The sequence below is a fragment of the Staurois parvus genome, unplaced genomic scaffold (assembly GCF_062004578.1).
Source record: "Staurois parvus isolate SC_StPar_1 unplaced genomic scaffold, SC_StPar_1.0 ptg000155l, whole genome shotgun sequence".
Classification (NCBI taxonomy): Eukaryota; Metazoa; Chordata; class Amphibia; order Anura; family Ranidae; genus Staurois; species Staurois parvus.
This window is the reverse complement of record NW_028317951.1, coordinates 16924325-16948198: the sequence shown is the minus strand read 5'-3', so window position 1 is coordinate 16948198 and position 23874 is coordinate 16924325.

Here is a 23874-nt window from a genome sequence, read left to right as displayed (position 1 = left end):
ACATTGGCTGATTTGGAAAGAATTTATTTGCAAATTATGGTGGAAACTAAGTATTTGGTCAATATCAAAAGTTCATCGCAATACTTTGTTATATATCCTTTGTTGGCAATGACAGAGGTCAAACGTTTCCTGTAAGTCTTCACAAGGTTGGCACACACTGTTGCTGGTATGTTGGCCCATTCCTCCATGCAGATCTCCTCTAGAGCAGTGATGTTTTGGGGCTGTCGCTGGGCAACACGGACTTTCAACTCCCTCCAAAGGTTTTCTATGGGGTTGAGATCTGGAGACTGGCTAGGCCACTCCAGGACCTTGAAATGCTTCTTACGAAGCCACTCCTTCATTGCCCGGGTGCTATGTTTGGGATCATTGTCATGTTGGAAGACCCAGCCACGTTTCATCTTCAATGCCCTTGCTGATGGAAGGAGGTTTGCACTCAAAATCTCATGATACATGGCCCCATTCATTCTGTCCTGTACATGGATCAGTCGCCCTGGTCCTTTTGCGGAGAAACAGCCCCAAAGCATGATGTTGCCACCCCCATGCTTCACAGTAGGTATGGTGTTCTTTGGATGCAACCCAGCATTCTCTCTCCTCCAAACACGACAAGTTGTGTTTCTACCAAAAAGTTCTATTTTGGTTTCATCTGACCATATGACATTCTCCCAATCCTCTTCTGGATCATCCAAATGCTCTCTAGCAAACTTCAGACGGGCCCGGACATGTACTGGCTTAAGCAGGGGGACACATCTGGCACTGCAGGATCTGAGTCCCTGGCGGCATAGTGTGTTACTGATGGTAGCCTTTGTTACGTTGGTCCCAGCTCTCTGCAGGTCATTCACTAGGTCCCCCCATGTGGTCCTGGGATTTTTGCTCACCGTTCTTGTGATCATTTTGACCCCACGTGGTGAGATCTTGCGTGGAGCCCCAGATCGAGGGAGAATATAAGTGGTCTTGTATGTCTTCCATTTTCTAATTATTGCTCCCACAGTTGATTTGTTCACACCAAGCTGCTTGCCTATTGCAGATTCAGTCTTCCCAGCCTGGTGCAGGTCTACAATTTTGTTTCTGGTGTCCTTCGACAGCTCTTTGGTCTTCACCATAGTGGAGTTTGGAGTGTGATTGTTTGAGGTTGTGGACAGGTGTCTTTTATACTGATAACAAGTTCAAACAGGTGCCATTGATACTGGTAATGAGTGCAGGACAGAGGAGCCTCTTAAACAGGAAGGTACAGGTCTGTGAGAGCCAGAAATCTTGCTTGTTTGTAGGTGATCAAATACTTATTTTCCACCATAATTTGCAAATAAATTCTTTCCAAATCAGCCAATGTGATTGTCTGGATTTTTTTTCTCATTTTGTCTCTCATAGTTGAGGTCTACCTATGATGCCAATTACAGGCCTCTCTCATCTTTTTAAGTGGGAGAACTTGCACAATTGGTGGCTGACTAAATACTTTTTTGCCCCACTGTATATAGTGTAGTATTTAATAAAATGTTAAAAGGAAGCAGGATAAAACAAACAAACAGTGTCCAGAACTTACAACTATAGCCTCATCACACAGGTGGTGATGACGTCAACACTTTAACTGCATCCAACGCATTTCACACTCTAGCACCTGTTTTTACCCCTGAAGATGCGCTAGAGTGTGAAACGCATTTGGTGAAGTTTTAGTTCTGGACGTTGTTTTTCTGTTTTATCCTGCTCGCTTATAAGAGTGTTTTGTTCTTAAGAGTTTTTGCTGTGGAGATCTGGTAATTGATATTGTGCCCGTTTGCTGTTCACATGATGTACAGCCATTTGGTCTGCTGAGTGCATTGGACTTGTGGTGGTGCGACACATGGAGATTCATATTTAGTTTTAATTTGGTTCACTTTATTCACTTTTTCTATATACAATTTACTACACTACATATGCTATTTTACCTTTGGGGTGCATTTGTCCCCCTGCTTCTAGTCTTGCTATTTACTTACTACTTCTGTTGAGGGACTAATCTGGTGGTTGCCATATCCAAAGAGCCATTTCCTTTAAGGAGTCATTCTGAAGAATTTCATCTACTGGGAAGGATGTGTTTAAGCTCAATTTGCTGCTTATAATTTGTGCAGCAACTCTCTCTGGTAAGTGCGTTTGGGTGGGACTCACTGAAGACTTTTTGGTGGAGAATTTGATGAAAACTGATATTTCACTGAAGATTATTTATCACTAGATGAACTGTTACTAGCAGAGTATCTTCATTGGATGAACTCCTTGTATATGTATGCTTATGTTATGACACTTGTTTATGTATTTTGAGCACTGCACTTTTTTTTCTTTTAATTTTATCACGAGGAATTATGCCCTACTGTTGGTGTCAGTGAGAGGAATAATGGCTCATATCATTAGGAGGAATAGTGCCCAAGGACCAGATAAAAGCTAGCAAAGGGCCACATCTGGCCCCCACGCCACAGTTTGGAGACCAGTGGACTAAAGCAATCAAAAAGCACTCACTTTAAACAGTACGTAGCATAGTGAGGACTTTGCTTTGGTCCCTTCTCACTATAACCTGGCTATGCTGCCTCATTGAGTCCTTATTCCCACTCCATAGTATCCATAATTTCCATACACTGCATTGATAATGTCCAAAAAGACTGAAACAGCTGTATTTAGTTTGGAATGAATGACTGTTTAATATTAGGCGATATTTGCACTGTACTGTATACCAGCAGTTCTAGATGTATATGTGGCAAATGGGGTGTAAAGAAATTATTTGCATGGCTTCATCCACTGCCCTGAAATGAGGAATAATTATCTTATTTTTTGGGATATGTGATGGAAAAAGACATGTGAATACCCTCTGTTATAAGAAGGCTTTATTGTACTACACACTGATTAGAGTGAGGGCTTTTCAATTGCTTTAGTCCCTTTTGATCATAACCTGTATGGTTACACTGTCCCATATATTGCTAAAGTAGGTCAACTTATAAAAAGAAAGGAAAACAGAGAACAAATCAACAATTAGAATTTTCATGGTTTGTGAGTGCATTACATAATTATTGAAGTTGCACAAATTTATTCACTGTGTTTATCCTATTTTCAGTGGACCCTGGGAACCAGCAAGATCTTCCCTAGTTTACCAAGTGGTGTATTTATATGTATACATTATAGAGCGTATTTCTTCTTAATGAACGACTTCTCAATAAAGCTTCTTCATCGTGGACTGTCTGTTTTATTAAACTCCATGACAACGGCTGCTGATGGAGGTGTCTATGAGAGTCAGTTTTTCATGAAACATTTCCTGCGGGTGGATGGGGAATTTGAGTCATAAAAAGCAAACAGAGGGTCAAGAAATACAGGGGTGTGAGTGATGGAGCATACTATACATACCTGATGATATCCTTCCAGAAGTCAAAAATGTGAAGGCATGATCATAGACAATGGGCTAAAATTGCCCAGGGATCTTTACATTTAATACCATTAAGCTGACCTTACATGGATTCAAATTTGGCCGGTTCAGCATGAATCCACGTATGGCCACTATGGTTGTACAGAAGTCGATCTACCAACTGACTTATGTTTAACAACCCTGTCAGATTTTTCTATAGGCTGCAACACTGATAAGTGTATTCTGAAAGCAGGGAAGTCTCCCAGAGGTCAGAATACAATAGCTCAGTAGGGAGAATTGCCCCATCCACATAAAATATGAGAATGGGGGAATCAAGTCAGTTGTCTGAATTTATTCTCTCTTAGAAAAGGAGATTAAGGGGGGATATGATCAACATGTATAAATATATCAGTGGTTCATATAGTGAACTCTGTGTAGAGTTATTCACCCTGAGGTCATCACAGAGGACAAGGAGGCACTCTTTACATCTGGAGGAAAAGAAATTTAATCTCCAAACACGGAAAGGTTTCTTCACAGAAAGAGCTGTGTAAATGTGGAGTAGACTCCCTCAACAGTTGGTTCTGGCCAGCTCAGTGGATTGCTTTAAAAAAGGCCTGGATTCTTTCTTAGATACACAGAATATAATTAGTTACTAACATTTATAGGTAAAGTTGATCCAGGGAATATCCGATTGCCTCTCTGGGGATCAGAAAGGAATTTTCTCCCCTGCAGGAGCAAATTGGACCATGCTTTGCTGGGTTTTTTTTGCCTTCCTCTGGATCAACTGTGGGTGTAGATTGTAACTTTTTTTTTTTTCTATGGTTGAACTGGATGGACTTTTGTCTTTTTTCAGCCAGACTAACTATGTAACTATGTCTTTTGTTCAACCCGCTATGGGTTGCCTTAGTGATTTATTCATTATTTGTGTGCTGCATTAAACTTATGTGCTGTGGTGTGCAAAGTACTTTTTGCAGTGCAACAGGCTGCGGTGGAAACCAGTGCATTCCAACACCATTGTGTAAATAGAACTTGATGAAATTATACAAATGAGATTTTAACAAAGTTCTAAGAACAAAAAAAAAGAAAACAGTGTGATGCTTTGGGATCGGTTCTTCAGCACTGTGTCCTCCAAAGGGCACACCAGCAGCTGTGCATTCGGTATAGCTCATGGGGTGAATCAGTCTCAGCCTTTTACCAATACAGCAGTATTCAGACTGTAAGCCGAAGGGGCAGGACTGGAAATCAATCAGGTATTGACAAGCAATACACTGACAGGAGGGGAAAAAAATAACAAAGGAATCAGTCTGTTGCTATTATTTTACTGTCCATTCAACAGGCTTAGCTATCCAACAAAAGCAACAGAGACAAGGTTTGAGACAAACTAGAACACAACCAGGGTTACTTACAATGGCCACTATTTTATTATCTAGTTAAAGTATTTTTTTCTTTTAGGCTCCTCCAGACCAAGTAATGCAGGAAAAGTGGGTCTTTTCATCCAGTCACCGCACCTACAATATGCGCCCCTGGATGTCTGAGGTTGTGTGCTGAAAACACGCTCCTAGCATGCTGAATGAGCTGTCTCTGACATGGATGCTGAATAGGAACCATCAGGATGGGAGGACGATCCCCGCATTAAAGCCCATTTAAAGAGCCATGAGGATGCGGGAGTTACAGAATTGCATCCCTCCCATCCATACTTATTTCATGTAAAATCCATAGGATATAGAAAAATCCAAGCTGACACCATCAGCTAATGCAGACATTGTACTGTACCTGGACATTTGATTTACTTCTCAGCACATTGTTTTCTGTTTTCATTTTTTGTTTGAGGAGTCCACTGATTTCAGGCCATAACTCCAGTCCAGCTTGGTGTTGCCCTATCCTCCCAGATTCAGTCTACCATCTTCAATAAGGGCACATCAGTAGTCAGGTCTTGTGCTCTTGAATCTCTTTAGACTATGTCATTGTGGCAGAGTTCTAAGAGGGATGTTGAGGTCTTATTGTATGCCAGTGTACACAGTGTCAATATACTTATAATATGAATGACAAAGTAACATTGAGTTAAATAATAAACAACATACAAGGAGTAGAGAGATGACCTTAGCAGTCTGTTGCTTCTCCTTTACTGTCTATCAACTTGGCCACATTCCTAGAGACGCTGTCATCCATTGATTAAGGAGAAAAGTGATAGTGCCTTTTGATAGCCACCGTGTCAAAAGGTATAGTTAATGATCTCTGCTCCCTTGCCATTTGCTCGCTGCAGAAGTACATCCTGAGAAAGCTCCATTTTTTTATAATGTTGAAGCTTACCCAGGTGGATGATGCCCCTCAACAACTGCTTCCCTGGATCTAGAAGCCCTGCTCCATTTACCACATGCCTATCGGGCACTTTTACCCGTTTCCTGCACCAACCAATTTTCAGCTTTCAGCACTGTCACACTTTGAATGGCAATCCGCGGTCATGCAACACTGTACCCATATGAAATTTGTATAGTTTTTTTCACATAAACAGAGCTATCTTTTGGTGGTATTTACTCACCACTGAGTGTTTTACTTTTTGCTAAACAACCTAAAAAAAACCCCAGAATTTTGGGGAAAAAAAGTTTTTCTTAGTTTCTATTATAAAATTTTGCAAACAGGTAATTTTTATACTTCACTGATGTGCGTTGATGATGCTGCATTGATGGGCACTGATAGCTAGCAGTGATGAGCACTGACGAGGCACTGATAGGCTGCATTGATGAGGTGGCACTGGTGGGCATTGATGAGAAGGTACTGATGAGGCTGCACTGACATATGGCACTGATGGGCACTGATAGGTGGCAATGATGGGTACTGACAGGCAACACTGAAAGGCACTGATAGGCAGCACTGACTGGTGGCACTAATAGGTGGCACTGACTGGCTGCACTGATGGGCACAGATTGGCAGCACTGACGGGTACAGTTTGGCAGCACTGATGGACACAGATTGGAAGCACTGATGTGCACAGATTGGCAGTACTACTGGGCACAGATTAGCAGGACTGATGGGTACTGATTGGGCACTGATATTCAGGGAACTGATAATCAGTGTCCTGATTATCAGTGTAGATATCTCTGATCACACTTGCTGGTTATTAGCAGTATGTGACAGCGTGAGGAAAGTACAGCTGATAACTGGCAGGTGTGTTTACATCGTGATCAGCTGTGATTGGACACAGCTGATCACGTTGTAAAAGGCCACTGTGATTGGCCCTTTACCATCTCATGTGATCCAAAGGATGCAGCAATCACAGATCACTGGGTGCACGCCACTGGGGGCATGGGACTCGGTTCTAGGAGGATGTCATATGACACCCTTCCAAAACTGGATGACTGTACTGTAGCCTTCATTCGGCTATAGCATGGTCAACAAGTTGTTAAAGCAACAGATCGAGGTCTCCACTGGGGCAGAGAGGTGGAGAAGAACTGCACATCAGTATGTATACCTTTCTGGGGGGGGCTACAGGGAGGCACTTTTTGGCCAGGAGTATCTTTAAACTGGCCATAAATGCTAATGTGCATACCTGTATAAAGCCATCCATAGACGGTTCGAATTTCGCTGGTACAGCAGGCACCCGCTGAGATATGAACTATGCATGGGCTGGCTGAATCAATTGATCAACTTGGGTACAACCAGCTTTGTCGTATTTTACATGTGCTAGCTGCTAGCAGTAATCACTGTGTTCTCCTGGTGGGGATGGCTCCCTGCGCCCCCTTGCTGGGAGAACACAATGGCTCCACAGGAAGGGTTCCCTTCACTGGCTGTGTTGATGGGGGAATCAAGTGATGTAGAATGCATAGCAAGTGTTAACCCTTAATACTTCTCAGTTAAAGAAACAAATGTGTCAGCACCAAAAAAGATGCAGAGCATGTGTCCATCAAATCATCAGAAGAGTCTCACTACTGCATCAAGTACCTCTAAGATTCAGATTTCTTAGTTTGTGTACCACTCACAATTGTTAGACTAAAAAGTTTAATTTTTTTGTAAGAAAATGTGGCTGTCTACTCAAAGACCAATGAATGTCTTAGTTAAATATACTGCCGTTAGCATGTTCTTTTCAATAAACGGTAAAATAATTAACTAGCAAAACGTATTCCCTTTTTTAAAAATAATCTAGAAAGGTTATTTTAATGAAGTTGTATTAATTCTTTCATCTACAAACATTGCCAATGTGTTAGAAAAAGTAGAGAGCAGTCTTATTACCAGCATCTTGAAAGGACTCAAACATTTTCCACCAAGATCTCTTAAAGAAATTAGCAACCACCCATCGCTCTTTAACTAACTATTGGTATGAAAAACAAAAATATCAATCCAAGTGCCCATTTTATGTACTTGAAGCCGAGGTTGACGATTTTTCTCAGGTGACACTTCCAGCAGCCAGGTCCTCTCTTATGGGCCCCCAAGGCAGGAGAACTTATGGGGGTGGTGAAAGGACCAGCCCAAAAAGATAGCGAGCAGAGAAAAATCCCTGATCCCCAAAGCAAGATATTAGCTTGGCTCACAGAGTAAACTGTGTCTTTGATCAATTACACCAAAGGATGACTTTGGAAAAGGTCTTTGGATCAAAGACTGAGGAGTAAGGTAAATGATATACAATGCATTATTTATGTTTCTTTTTTGCCCAGGGTTGGGCTTTAATACCGTAATTTAAACTTCATGATTGTATATGCCTATGTTGTTGAATTGTGCTACATTTGCTATTTTTTTTAAAAACACATTGCTCTTGGAAATATGACTTAGGTATTCTGCAGCCTAGGTTACTAGCCTGATACTTGCCCAGCTAGTGACTGAACCACGCACATATGGATCCTCTTAATATCAGGAGTGTATTGTAGCTGAGGAACATGTCACATGATAAATATTTAGAGGCAAAACTCTAAGCAAAGAGAAGAAACAAACATATAAATGCTGGTAAATGCCCCTTTTATACAACATACAGTACATAACAAGTGTCCCAATATACTCCTGACTATGTTATAGTGGTGACCACTGTGTTATGAGATGTCTATAACACTAAACCAAAGCCAAAGTGGAAAAACGCATTATGCTATTTCATGTTCCTATTTCACACCAATTTCAGTAACAAGAAAATAAAACAAGCTTTTCAGCAAGTACTCTGTGCTCTAGTATTTACAAATGGGCAAATAAATGATATGTCTCTGTAGTTTCTACACAGTACAGCCTCAACATTTTACAAAATAAAAAACCTTTATTTAATTTGTGTACAGCTTCAACATAAACTACCCAGAACATAATTTTGGTGTTGGGAAAACAAAAATAACAGCATATAATTTTCTACCATTTATTTGCATTTGCATTTTTTTTAATGTATTGCTGTTCAAATGTGCATAATAATCTGTGAAAAAGTCTGTTCTACCCCATGCTGGTGTGATACAGACTCAGCAATCTTCATTCTGTTCAATGAGCTTTGTACATCACTCTGTTCTTTTACTAAAAACACAGTAAGTACTATCTGACATTGGCCAAGCTGCTAAAAAATCACCCTATGTCATGGCCTCTCTTAGCTTACATATGCTGGCCTGAACAAATGGCTCAAAAATATACTAGAAGAATACCACCGAGCATGGTAGGCAGGCACAAGCATCTTGTATTTAGATCTTATTTACTTTTGATGAAATTCAGCTCTAAAGGGGCTACGTTGAGTTTATATATACTGTATATATATATATATATATATACACACAGTTATGTTCAAAATAATAGCAGTCAGACATCACTAACCTGATCAATCACTGCTTTTGGTAGAAATTATATTTCTACATGGCAAATAATTTACTAACAGGTATAGTAGAGTAATAGAAATCCAACAGACCCAACAGTCATGACATGCATGCTGCTGATTCTGTGTATTTGAATCACTAATTGAAAGGGGCATGTTCAAAATAATAGCAGTGTGGAGTTCTTTTAGTGAGGTCATTCATTCTTTGAAAAACAGGTGGCAATTATTGCCCTTATCTAAAGAAGGAAGGCAGCAAATGTTGTACATGCTGGTTACAGTGCATTTCTCTCTGAAATTCTGAGGAAAATGGGTCGTTCCAGACATTGTTCAGAAGAACAGCGTACCTTGGTTAAACGGTTAATTGGAGAGGGGAAAACATATAAAGAAATGCAGAAAATGATAGGCTGCTCAGCTAAAATGATCGCAAATGCTTTAAAATGTCAACCAAAACCTGAAAGACGTGGAAGAAAGCAAAAAACTACCATTCGAATGGATAGAAGAATAGCCAAAATGGCAAGGACTCAGCCAACAATCAGCTCCAGGAAGATCAAAGAAGGTCTAAAGTTACCTATGAGTACTGTTACAATTAGAAGACACCTATGTGAAGCCAAGCTATCTGCAAGAAGCCCCCACAAAGTCCCACTGTTGAAAAAAAAGATGTGCTGAAGAGGTTACAATTTGCCAAAGAGCACATTGACTGGCCTAAAGAGAAATGGCGCAACATTTTTTGAACTGATGAAAGTAAGATTGTTCTTTTTGGGTCTAGTGGCCGGAGACAGTTTGTCAGACGACCCCCAAACACTGAATTCAAGCCACAGTACACTGTGAAGACAGTGAAGCATGGTTGCGCAAGCATCATGATATGGGGATGTTTCTCATACTACGGTGTTGGGCCTATTTATCGCTTACCAGGGATCATGGATCAGTTTGAATACATCAGAATACTTGAAGAGGTCATGCTGCCTTATGCTGAAGAGGAAATGCCCTTGAAATGGGTGTTCCAACAAGACAACGACCCCAAACACACCAGTAAACGCGCAACATCTTGGTTCCAGACCAACAAGATTGACGTTATGGAGTGGCCAGCCCAATCCCCGAATCTTAATCCAATAGAAAACTTGTGGGGTGACATCAAAAATGCAGTTTCTGAGGCAAAACCAAGAAATAGAGGAGAACTGTGGAATGTAGTCCAATCATCCTGGGCTGGAATACCTGTTCACAGGTGCCAGAAGTTGGTTGACTCCATGCAACACAGATGTACAGCAGTTCTCAGAAACAGTGCTTATACAACTAAATATTAAGTGATTCAAAGGAAAGCAAAATCTTCAAACATTTTTCAGTTTATATAGTGAATGTTTGAGTTTGTAAAGAAGAATACAAACACTGCTATTTTTTTGAACAGTCAAATATTTACTTTTCTTCAAATTTGATATATTTTTCTTCATGTTTTGATCTGGAATAGAATGTGTAGTGTTCCCAATGCAGTTGTGTGTATGGAAATAAAAGCTATTAGAAGGATTTTGAGCTTTATTCACTTTTTTCAACACACTGCTATGAAATTTACATTTCCATCCATCTCTGTTTTTTACAGAGATCAAGAGCTGAAGCTCAAATTTAAACACATGGCCAAATGTCTGTTTTCTCTGCCCTATCCTGGGACGCCTGTAATGCTCTGTAAAAAATACAGGAAAATAAAGTGAAAATTATTCTAAAGGTTCATCTTTATTTCTAAAAAATAATAAACATGTCATACTTACCTAGTTTTGCACAAAGCAGTCTTTGTGTTCCCCCATCAGTGCTCCTGGCTCTGCCAAGTGCCCCATAGCAAGCTGCTTATTATGGTGGAAGTAATTTGTACTTGCTGCCGAGCCAGCACTGTGTGTCCATAAGACACACAGAATTCAAGTGTACAATCCAAACGCACACGTTCCTGCGTTAAAAATGGCTGTGTGTATACTGTAACTGGGTGCTGTTGTGACTGTCGGCTGGAACCGAACAGAATCAGCAAGGGAGAATGTCACCAGCTCACCGAGGATTACCAATATGGGTCCAAAAGTTTTAATGAATAATCACATAATTATAGCCTTGCAACGTTTCAGAGTCACATGCCTGATGAAGGGGTCCTACGAGACTCCGAAACGTTGCCTTGCTGTAACCTTGCTGTGATCGTTCATTAAAATCTTTGGACCCATATTGGTGATCCTCGGTGTGCTGGTGACATTCTCTCTTCCTTCATAAGACACACAGAGCGTGCCTTCCTCCTCACTGGCTGTGATTGACAGCAGCAATAGCCAATGGCTTTCGCTGCTGTGTCTAAGCCAAGGAGGAAGGAGAGAGCAGAGAGAGCCTCTGCTCTTGTGCACATCACTGGACCAAGATCAGGCTCAGATATGTATATGGGGGGGAACGGCTTGCAGAAGGTTTTTTACCTTATTGCACTGAGTGTGCCTGAATGCAAAGAGTGCTGTGTCAAGATAGTCATCATGGTCCGGATAATTAAATGGCCAGAAACCATTAACCTGCAGGGGGGCCTAGATATTGTTTTCACAAAGTTTACTTATGCCTTAATAGACCCCCTAATGAGACCCCTTTCACTCCCAGGCCCCATGGCAGCTGTGTGGGCTGCCATGGTTATTGTTATGCCACTACTTGAGCTGGAAGGATCTTCATCTTTTGACACCATGTATTGTTGTTCTCTTTTGTGTACTTTCTTTGCTTGGCCTCTGAAAACAGGACAGTACACATGCCTAATGCATCCAAACTGTGCATTTAAACAGAACTAACATGACCACCCCAAAACGTGACCAACGTTTTGCCCCCTACTGTCCATATTTGTTAATGGCTGTTCTGTGTTATTTATGTACTTATTTATCCACTTATTTATCCACTTCCTATCTCTGTGGGTCTAGGTTAAAAAACCCAGAAGGAGGAAGTGAAGAGATAGAAATGAACTGAACCACATGACCTTATACACACAGGAGCTGTTCTTGTAGTTGTATTTCAGACCCAGACCAGAAGCAGAGACTATTATGTAAGTATTCATATGTTCTAATAGTTTAACTGCAGTTGCCCATAGCTTCTTGAGTGTGGATCTGAATCCTTGTGACAGACAGGGTATCGGTGTCTTATTGTTATTATTTCACATAAACAGTGCCAGATAGCTATGTCTGTGCTCCTGTATGTGTGTAGTATTCACCTTCCAGTATATTAGTAGGTGAACTTGTTTATTGCAATTGCATTTATATGCAGCTCCTGTTATTTACATTACCCTGTCCTTTCTGGTCTTGTATTCCATAGCTTGTTTTAGCTCAGGGTTTAATAACCAGCAAAGGCTACAGCCAGTATAGGCATCCAACAACCACTTCTGGCACTAAGCGGTCTGGTTGAATGACAGATTAGGTGCTGCTAGGGACTAATTGCAGAGTACACTGGCTGACTCTAAGTTCCTGTGTCACACTACGGTCTCTGTTGGTGAAAAACTGCATTCTAGGTTAAGTGGACAATGGCTAGCGGGAACGAACACCGCATTGTTATCATCCTCAGGGGAAACTGGACTTGGCTGCAACATTCATCTGGAGGTATCTCTATTAATAACTATATATACACCTCAGTTAATGTTCCACCAGGACTCTTGTTGGGCCCTTTGCTGATAATACCTGTTTGCACTTTGGATGCATGTGCATGCATTAATCTTTTCTTATACAAAGCTTGTATTATTTCCATTCTTGTGTGCATCTATATACTTATGGTTAATATTATATGCTGGTTGCAGTAGTTCATCTGCTCCCAATTACTTTGATTAGATTACTGGTTAATTTCCCAGGAAGGAAATCCTCTCTGTTCACAGAGGCCTTTTCCTGGGTGGAGGCACTGCCAATTTATCAAACCCACTCTTCCACTTAGAAGGTTCTGGTTCACTTATTTTCTTACAGGTTTAGCACACTATCCTGTTTAGGATGGGTCATATGTATACATCAAGTTCTGGTACCACGTGATGCAACAAAATCCTCCAGATGCACTAACCAGTCTCATAGCTTTATTTTATAATAAAAAGCAACTAAACAACAAAAAGGGTATATTACAAGTTATGCTACAGTGTTTTCTTTAAAAGGCACAACTAAAAGCTAGACTATTCTGCTAGTAGGTTGAAATAGATGTATAAAAATCAACAGTTAAAGTACAAAAAATTTTGTTTTTGTATTAGACGTAGTGGTGGAAGCTTTCAGTCTCTGTCCTATTACTATTATACAGGATTTATATAGCGCCAACAGTTTGCTCAGAGCTTTACAATATAACTGGAGACAATACAGCAACAATACAGTTCAATACAAGAGGGTTAGGAGGGCCCTGTTCCTTGGAGATATTGTTATTGCCTGTGTCCCAGTTGGTTGTCGCTGCACTTTCTACATCTCCCCTACTCTTTTAGGGTTGTTTTAAACCCAAACCCAAAAATGTTATATATTGCAGATTACAAATTCTTTGATGTAGTAGTGGCTGCATTATGTTTTTTCCCCTGAGTTTTCACCTGGTGATCTGGCCAGTGACACACCTCCTGCATTATATTACCTCCACTCTGGATGAAGGAGCACAGGGGGGCACCTTTGGGCAGCAGCATTGTCAGTCTAGGGGGGAGGTGTTGGATGTACTTGCAGATTTAGATACACTAACAAATTGAAGCTGAAATCCAGCTAACAGTTAATAAGCAGTAACAGCAAACAGTATTTTTCATACAAAAAAGCTGGCCATTGTTTACACCACATCAGTGTTAAATGTAAAATGGTTTGTCTCAACTTGTAAAATGGTTTGTCTCAACCCTCCAACCGCTACATCTGCAGGATAGCTTGTTCTATTGAAAAACAAAAGACTTACTAGCCAAATTAGCAGATGAAAATAGTGGAAAGAAAGACTAAAAAGGAAAACTAATGCAGCCTTCACATGTTAAGAATTGGTAAGCTGATATAATAAATGCTTGCTTCTGGGTTTAATGCTGCTTTAAAATACAGTTGTGACCAAAATTATTCAACCCCCAATGCTGTAAAGGGGTTTAGGGACTATAGTGTACATTTGGAATTGTATTCAGAATCAAATCCTACAAGGACGTTGTAACTACCCAAATGCAACTAAAATGACATCAATTGTTTATGTAATACAGTAGTAAATGGTTCTTATGTGGTTTCTTCATTGCCACAATTATTCAACCCCTTAAAGACTACCACTCTGAAGAACAGAGGTTCATACAGGTGCTTTCCATCAGGTATTGAAAACACCTGTGGATGTCACCGAGCAGCAATCAAGCATAATAAGCACCAATTAGGCAGCTTTAAAATGACTGTGATACTCAGCTCCTTCTAGACATTTACTGGTGTGGTTACAAACATGGTGAAGGCAAGAGAATGGTCCAGGAAGACAAGAGAAGAGGTGATTTCTCTTCACAGGAAGGGCAATGGCTATAAGAAGATTGCAAAGATGTTAAACATACCAAGAGACACCTTAGGAAGCATCATTCGCAAATTCAAGGCAAAGGGCACTGTTGAAACGCTACCTGGTCGTGGCAGAAAGAAGATGCTGACTTCGACTGCTGTGCGCTACCTGAAGCGTAGAGTGGAGAGAAGTCCCCGTGTGACTGCTGAGGAACTGAGAAAAGATTTGTCAGATGTGGGTACAGAAGTTTCAGCCCAGACAATAAGACGCACACTGCGTAATGAAGGCCTCCGTGCCAGAACTCCCAGGCGTACCCCCTTGCTGTCTCCAAAGAATAAGAAGAGTCGACTGCAGTATGCCAAAAGCCATGTGGACAAACCACAAAAGTTGTGGGATAGTGTTCTGTGGACTGATGAAACAAAATTAGAACTGTTTGGGCCCATGGATCAACGCTATGTTTGGAGGAGGAAGAACAAGGCCTATGATGAAAAGAACACCTTGCCTACTGTGAAGCATGGTGGAGGGTCAATCATGCTTTGGGGCTGTTTTGCTTCTGCAGGTACAGGGAAGCTTCAGCGTGTGCAAGGTACCATGAATTCTCTTCAGTACCAGGAGATATTGGATGGAAACGTGATGCAGTCCGTCACACACCTGAGGCTTGGGAGACGTTGGACCTTTCAACAGGACAATGATCCCAAGCATACCTCCAAGTCCACTAGAGCATGGTTGCAGAGGAAAGGCTGGAACATTTTGGAGTGGCCATCGCAGTCACCAGACTTAAATCCGATTGAGAACCTCTGGTGGGACTTAAAGAAAGCAGTTGCAGTGCGCAAGCCTAAGAATGTGACTGAACTGGAGGCCTTTGCCCATGAAGAATGGGCGAAGATACCCGTAGATCGCTGCAAGACACTTGTGTCAAGCTATGCTTCACGTTTAAAAGCTGTTATAACTGTAAAAGGATGCTGTACTAAGTACTAAGATTGAATGTCACTTGGGGGTTGAATAAAACTGATAATGCTGTGAGCACAGAAAAGACATTTGTGGTTATTTCATTATAACTGTTATGTTATATTTGTCTGACCTACAAGTGCCTCTTTAATGTAAATGTAAGCAAGATGACTGAATGATCAAAAGCAATGTCAAACTGGCCAAAACACTCAATTTCAGTGGGGGTTGAATAATTTTGGTCACAACTGTATGTTGTACTACTGTTTTTATCACCACTGTCTCAGTGTTGGGACACAAAAAGTGGACATCTTCCTCTTTTAGAAAACAATCATTCCACACTCTGTCCAAAGCAACAAATGAAAAAAAAGCCTTCATGTTTTGCATACAATACATCTTAAAAGTTGTCATATCTAGACTGCATAGTATTGTGAGCTGTTTTATTCTCTTCTATTATTTCTTTATGTATTTAATATGTTTGCATTGTTTTTTTTTTGCCATTATATAAATAACCCAATATGCTATGTGGACTTTTTGTATTCTACTTTGAGGTGGTCTGAATATGTAGTTTGTGTTTTTAGCATCTATTGGTTTTAAATATTTTTCTCCTTTATTTCATTCTTGAAGAGCAATTTCTTCCCAGAATGTGTTGTCTGGTTGTGGTCTAGTCTGGTGCCATAAATATGACACTTCTATGTATGGTTTGTGCGCTTTTGACACATTCCCACTTAATTACTTAAGGAGGTGGAAACGCATTTCCTTCTGCAACATTATTAAAGTGGGAAGTAGCAGGTCTATAAAAGAGAACACCACTATACTTATTATCTAGAGATGTGCACCTGGAATTTTTGTGAGCTACAGAAGAACAGGCTAGATTAGAAAGCATTGTTGGATTGAATTACATTGAGAGCAATGGCTAGATTGTTTTTATTGCACAGGGAAGCAACATGGTGTCTGAGAGAGACAAATTTTTCTTGGATAGGCCAAAAACATTGGAAAGCTGCACTCTGCCAAAGAGTGTATTAACAAATACAGGTCAGATATAGATAAAGACTCAGTTCATGTTACCCAACTATGATTACTTTCTTTTCCAGTTTTCATTTATGAAATTCTTTTTCGCCAGGCTCGTGCTTGCATTGAGGCAAAGTGGGTAGCATTCTTGCCTTGCTACTCTGGGTACTGGGTTTAAACTTTTATATGGGACAGTAACTGCTTGGAGTTTACATCTTCTCTTTGTATAATCATGAGTTTCCTCCAGGAACTCCTGTATAGTATGTGGGATTTATACAAATGTTGTCTGGAAATAATTAAGATATAACTATCACCCTGTATGTGTTTATATATTTTGAAGCATTGGCTAGACAGAGGATGGTAAATACGTCATCTAGGTTTCTCACCTACACGTGATGAGGGGCTTCGGTTAATTATTTAATAAAAATTTTTTTTAACATTAATTAAGACAAACACATATAAGTATTGTATGCAGAACTTTAAAAATGTATAAAGAAAGGAAACTGTTATGAAACAAAACAGCTGTGAGAAAAGTCTACTGAAAGCAGTAATTCCTCTGACTCAACATATACTAATTCCAGGGCAATGAACCTAAACCTATTTACTGGCCTCCTCCCCTCCCCCAGAGATAGTGTGCAGCATGTGTTCAGTAATGGGTGTTTTGATATTAGAGTCTTCTCACACAGGTATGTTGCATTGTTTTTCTTAAAGAGAGAACCGGTCATGAAAAAAAATATGTACTGCCATTCCTGACTCCTTTCTGAAAATGCTGTTTGTCTAAAGTGATCGTCCTCTGGACTGACTACCTTTGGAGTCATTTATAGACCAATTATCCATCAAAACAGATCCATCAGGCTTGCTTATTTACAGTATCTTGGATTTCCAAACAGCATCCAGGTGTTTTCATCAGTGTCCTCCTGGAATACATCACTGGTCCGCAAATCCTTTATGTGATATTTGGAAGTGCAAATGTGGAAAGTCAACTTTCCTCTACATTCCTGAAGAAGCTTAAAGCAGAGCTCCAGTCTCTGGTGAAAAAAAATAAAAGTCAGCAACTACAAAAATGAAAACAGCCACTCACCTGTCCCTCGATCTAGCGGTGTGCTCAACGCAGCCAGTTTGCTGGCTGTCCTCTGTCCCTGGCATCTTAAGTGTGGGCATCCGGATGTGACAACTTGCGGTTTCACAGCTGGGTGTCCACTGCGCATGTTTCATGACCTTTCATGTGTCCCAGAAGACTGTGGGCTGTGGGGAGAAGCCAGCCTTTCTCAACCTGGGTGCCCAGGCACCCTGAGGTGCCTTGAGGTTTCTTCAGGGGTGCCTTGGCAAAATCTCTGAAAATTGCCCAAAACGTGTATAAAAGCCAATGGGTGGACAAGCCTGCCTTTTAGTTACACAAAGCCACAGATTTCCATTGTGCACTATTACGACCTTCTAGCTGCCGGTGTCCTGACAACCAATGACATCATCAGTTAAGGAGAATGTCATCTGCCTGCATAGCATCCTAGTTTGACCCTCTCCTGTCCCTCTCCATCAGTGCTGGGGTCACATTAGCTCAGTAATGGAGAAAAACCGAAGAAGAGAAATACTGGAGTACTAGTCAGTACCAGTGTGCAAAAGTGTATTTGCTTTGGAAGAGTAAATTACCTCTAATGTTGGGTGTCCTACATGTGTGGATGTTGCTGCGTTATATAAAACTATTAGAATAGTTTTTCACATTTTAGAATGGGGTGCCCTTTTAAAGTTATGGACGGTCTAGAGGCACTCCAGTTTAGAATGGGGTGCCTCAAGACTGTCCATAATTTTAAAGGGTGCCTCGGGACTGTCTCTAATTTTAAAGGGTATCTTGACTGAAAAAAGGTTGAGAAACACTGGTCTAGGCGGTGAGAGGGAAAGTGGGAGCGGGTGCCTGTCAAAATTGGGTACTCGCTCCCCAAAAGGTGCCAATTTCTAACAGGGAGCGGGGGGACAAGTTGTTAAAGCGAAACTTCCCCTTTTGGGAGGAGCTTCACTTTAAGTGCAAAATGCAATTTCCCTTATGTGGTTTGATGATTGAAAAACTATAAATGTGACTGGTCATACCTAGCATCATGATGTACTGAGGGTACAGGTCACATAGGGAAGGTTTCTGTGCACAATACTGATATTATGACATACTGTATATGGTATTAAAAGTTGATCCTTCCTTATGTGCAAGGATTTTATATGAAACATTTTAATTATGAAATAAAATTTGTAAGTTACTTACTAATATAAAAAGTTGATTATTTGGCACCTTTATAGTCTCGTGTGTAAAATACACAATCATATCTCATCTTAGTGAAGAAAACATGACCATCAGGCAAACATTACACCTACTGTTAAAAAAAAAGTATAATCTTTAGTTAATGTATGTCGTGTTCCATAATTCTTTTACATGCTAATTCTAAATCCCTATAAATGTATTATGTTCATGGCAGGTTTTAGAAAAAAACACTTTCTTGCATGCACACACAGGAGTTGATTTACTAAAACCTGGTACCATGCACAGCTGCACCAGAGTTTGCACTCTCCAGTTTTAGTAAATCAATCCCACTATGTTTCAGTAGTTGCCTGAACTTTGTTCACACGGGCGTACCACTTGGCACACCCAGGTGGAGGCTATGTTTTCCCCCATGGAGATGCACAGGTGTTGAATGCATCCCTGTACAGGCAGTCCCATTCATGCCAATTTAAACGCAGTGGAGTTACACATACATTTTTGTTATGATGTTGAAGCACTCCACAGAGGATGACTGGCAATTGTAGTTTGAGGGATCAGAAGGAGAAGGGCAGCCTTGCTATGTTGGTAAGGCTGACTGAGTAGACAGGGCTGCGTTTCAAATTGTGTTATTTTCTACTCTTTTTTCTTCCTTCTTTGTTATTGTTAAAGCAGAAAAAGACCAGCATTGTGAACAACAGAACTACATGATGGTGATGTAGATTTGGGGATTCCAATGGGAACAGAAATGATGATGAGAAGGAGGAAGCTGATTGACTTGTCATGGTTGACTGGTGTGTTTTTCACACAAGATAGTACTTATACGATGTATGAGAGCGAGTATTGAAGTTCAAAATCTGTGCCACAACTTATTTGTGCTTGCCAGCTTTGTATATCCTAACTGGAATGTCATCCAGCAATGTAGAAAAACATTTCTAGACCCCTGGGTGGCATTGCTGTTGCTTGTACTTCTCTAGCTTGATTTTGTCACGACACTTCAAGAGAGCAAATGTTGAGAACCACATCAGCCATATCAGCGCTAACCATAAAAATGAGTTCCATGTCCAGATTTTATGAATTTGTTAGTAATACACGTGCCTGCATTCACTGCCCATGACTCTTCTCAGAGTTGCTGCCTGCACTACTGCACATTTCTCGTTCAAGCCTGTAGCCAGAGAATAATCTTCAAATTCATCTCTGAAAGATTCCCAATTGCTGCTCCAATCCCCACTCATTGTCATCCCCTCTGAGGGAGGTATGCAATTCATGGCAGCCATATTGTCAGTAAGCCTCTGAGCTATCAAATATCAGAAAATCCTCAGTCTCAGGCTGCAGTTCACAAACCTGTGTTTCCCAAAGCTGCTGTGCTCCAAACAAGAGGCTCATTCCTGATTCAAGTCACTTCTGACACCATGTTTCATGTGGAATGAAGACAACACAGGATGCTGGTGTGAGGAATCATGTTGTACAACAGAACTGTATCCAGGTCAGCATAGAACAGGAAGCAGGAAGTATAAGGCAATGCAATATTACCATATGCAAGTAGGGTCACAGTATTTGCATAATAACTCTATAACATCTCCCTTTTTACATTCAATTCAAACCTTGTAAACAATTAAACTAAAACAGATCCTGAACAGTCTTGAACATGGCATACTGTGTTACTGGTAGATACACTACAGATTGAGTCTATCTGGTGGTCTTGAAACTCGACCACTACGCAAGGTCACAGGGATTTTACCTGGTGAAATCCGTTCAGCTCCAGACGGTGTTAAGGAGCTACCCTCTTTCCTGGCTGGTGTGTTTGGCAGAGAAGAACTTGACGTGATATGTGGCTGCATTATGTCAGGATCAAGTAATTTGTTGGCCACAGGCATGGAAGTCTTCAGTCTCCTAGACATCAAGCGCTGTGCAGGACTACTGTCCATGCCTTCAGATGGGGTGTTCCTCCAATGTAGAATGGCCTTCCACAGATCGGTACCATCAAACTTGGCCTTCTTACAAAGATTCTTCACTATCTTGACAGCCGATTCTGCTTTGTCATTGGCTTTTGGGTGCCTTGGGGATGAGGTAACATGCTCAAATCCCCAATCTGTAGAGAACCGTCTGAATTGCTCACATGCAAATTGAGGTCCATTATCCGAGATTACCCTATCCGACTGGCCATAACGTGCAAACTATGCTTTACAACGCTTGATGGTAGTATCAGCAGACAGGTCAGGAAGTAGCTCAATCTCCCAAAAGTCGGAATAGTGATCAACAATTAGTAGAAAATCCTGCCCAGCATAATTCAGTAAGTCCATGCTTACAATTTGCCAAGGCCGGGTGGGCAGCACATGCAACATCATAGGTTCTTTCTGTTGTGCCTGCGCATATTCATTGCATGCCGAGCAACAGCTAACAAAGTCTCTAATCTCGTTCTGCATATTGGGCCAGTATAGGGTATCACGTGCTTGCCTATAGCATGCTTCTCCACCAATGTGACTGGCATGAATACGAGTCAGCATCTCCGATCTTAAAGATTTAGGAATGATGACCCTTGGCCCCTTGTACAGTATACCATCTTGAATGGCGATTTCATCTCTGAAAGTCCAATATTCTCTCACAAGTAATGGCACTTCCAACTTGGAATCAGGCCAACCATTCAGAACAACATATTTAAGAGCCTGCAAACTCTCATCGGTTTCAGTGTGCTGTTTTATCAGAAGCAATCGTTGGTCTGTGACGTTTAAATATTCTGAATGATTAATCTGTGACAGGACATCCAGGTCCCGTTGAACATTGCAAACTGTTTGTTGTGCATACTCAGGTGTACCACCTGCTGCTGTAGCTCTGCTAAGAGTGTCACTAATGTACATTTCAGGACCAGGTTTATAGACAACATTTAGACAATAGTTTTGTAACGTGAGCAACATGCTCTGTAGATGTTTGGGTGCACACAAAAGTGGTTTCTTAAAAATAGAGATCAGAGGTTTATGGTCAGTTTCTGCCGTGATCTCATCGCACCCATAGAGGTAGTGGTGAAAGCACTGACAGGCAAACACTATACTCAGACATTCCTTTTCTATTTGTGTGTAGTTTTGCTCAGTAAGAGTCAGTGCCCTTGAAGCAAAAGCGATAGGCTGGCCAGCTTGCAATAGGCAACACCCAAGTCCAGTTTTGCTTGCATCACTTTGAATAGTTACAGGTTTTGTAACGTCATAGTACTTCAGGACAGGTGTGTCTGTAACCAAGCGTTTGATGTCCTGCACTGCATTATCATGCTTAGGAATCCAATGCCAAACAGCGTCCTTGTCCAGAAGCCTTCTCAAGGGCTCGCAGACCTCTGAGAGGTGTGGTAGGAATTTTGCTAGGTAGGTAACAAATCCAATGAAGCGCAGCAGGGATTTCACATTTGCTAGCTGCGGCATATCCAGTATGGCTCTGATTTTTTCTGGGTCAGCCTTCAAACCCTCCCAGGTTAGAATGTGTCCATGAAAGCGGACCTCTTTGACCTTGAATTGCAGCTTTTTCATGCCAAGTCTCAATTTTATCTGCCTACAACGAATCATCAGTTCCAGCGGTTTGCCATCATGATCTTTCTCTGCATCCTCATCTGTGTCCCCACAGCCAACCACAAGGATGTCATCAGCTATTGGTTCAATACCACTAAGTCCAGTCAATAGTTCATGTTGTTTACGTTGATACACCTCTGGTGCAACTGATACTCCAAAAGGCAGTTTGAGCCATCTTTTCCTGCCCCACGGAGTCCAGAAGGTTGTCATGTAACTACTTGCATCATCCAACTTACACTGTAAAAATGCATCCCAGGCATTAACAAGCGTGAACAGACGTGCCTTAGGCAGCTTGTACAAAACATCCTCGAGAGTTGGCATGATGTAGTGAGATTGTCTCAGTGCCATATTTAAGAATTTGGGATCTATGCATATTCGTAGCTTAAATGGCTTCCTTACAATCACCATGTTACTTATCCAGTCAGTTGGGTCAGTCACTGGTGCCAAGTGTCCATTGGCCTCATACTGGTCAAGCTGTGCCTTAACTGCCTGTTTTAATGCCACAGGCACATTGCGTGGTGCACATTGGACTGGAAGGACATCAAGGTTGAAATGAACTTCCCTTGGTACAAATTCTACTGGCCCAGTAAACACATCACTAAATTCCTTTAGCAGCAGTTGTTTTGTTAAGGGCCCCTTGGATAGATTGTCCATCACATTAAGCTCTGCAGGGACGGAGAAACGTATCAGCCCTAGGCTCTCACAGGTTGAGCCAGACAACAGTGGCTTTTGGCAGGCTTCCACAATTTCAAACTCCAGCTTGTGTGTTAGTCCACGTATGGCACATTCTGTCTTGAAGAACCCTAGAGATTTCATAATCGCACCTGAGTATAACTTTAACCTGATGTCACTTGGCAGTAGACCTGCTTCTGGTGCTAACTCCATTTTGTCTCTTAAGCACATTACATCACATGTTGCTTCTGAATCAAGCTGACAGGATTGGGGCTTGTTATTTAAATGTAAAGTGACAAACCATTTCTTGCCTCTGGATTGCACAGCACCGATCAATTCACTGGTGTATATAACTTCAGTGGTGTGTGTCTCTTCCTCATATGCGGATGTGTTCTCCACGTTGTGTAATTTGCCTATTGATGGCCGTCATTTATTTGACAAGCAAACGTTAGCAAAATGGTTTGTTCTTCCACAAGACTTACAAGACTTCCCATAAGCTGGACACTGCTCTTTAATTCTTGATGCACAGTCCCACAGTATTTGCAAGCTGTAGGGTTGGCAGTATTTGTGCTAATCAGGTGGCGTTGCTGAAGTTTTATGTTGCGATGCTGCATTGCAATGTTTATGCTGTCGGTCTGCTGTCTGTCCTGTTCCATAACTTTCAGACGTCTGTCAGTGAGCTCTGCTGTACGGCACCTCTCAATGGCTGCGTTTAGAGTTAACTCATGTTCTCTTAGGAGGCGCCTGCATGTGCTCTCGCTAGCTATACCAACAACAATTTTGTCCCTTATCAATTCGTCACTGAGAGTGCCATATTCACAAGTTGCTGCCTTTTCTCTCAAGCATGTAACAAAGTTATCAAAAGATTCTCCCTCTTCTTGTTTGCAGCATCCAAACACATACCTTTCATAAA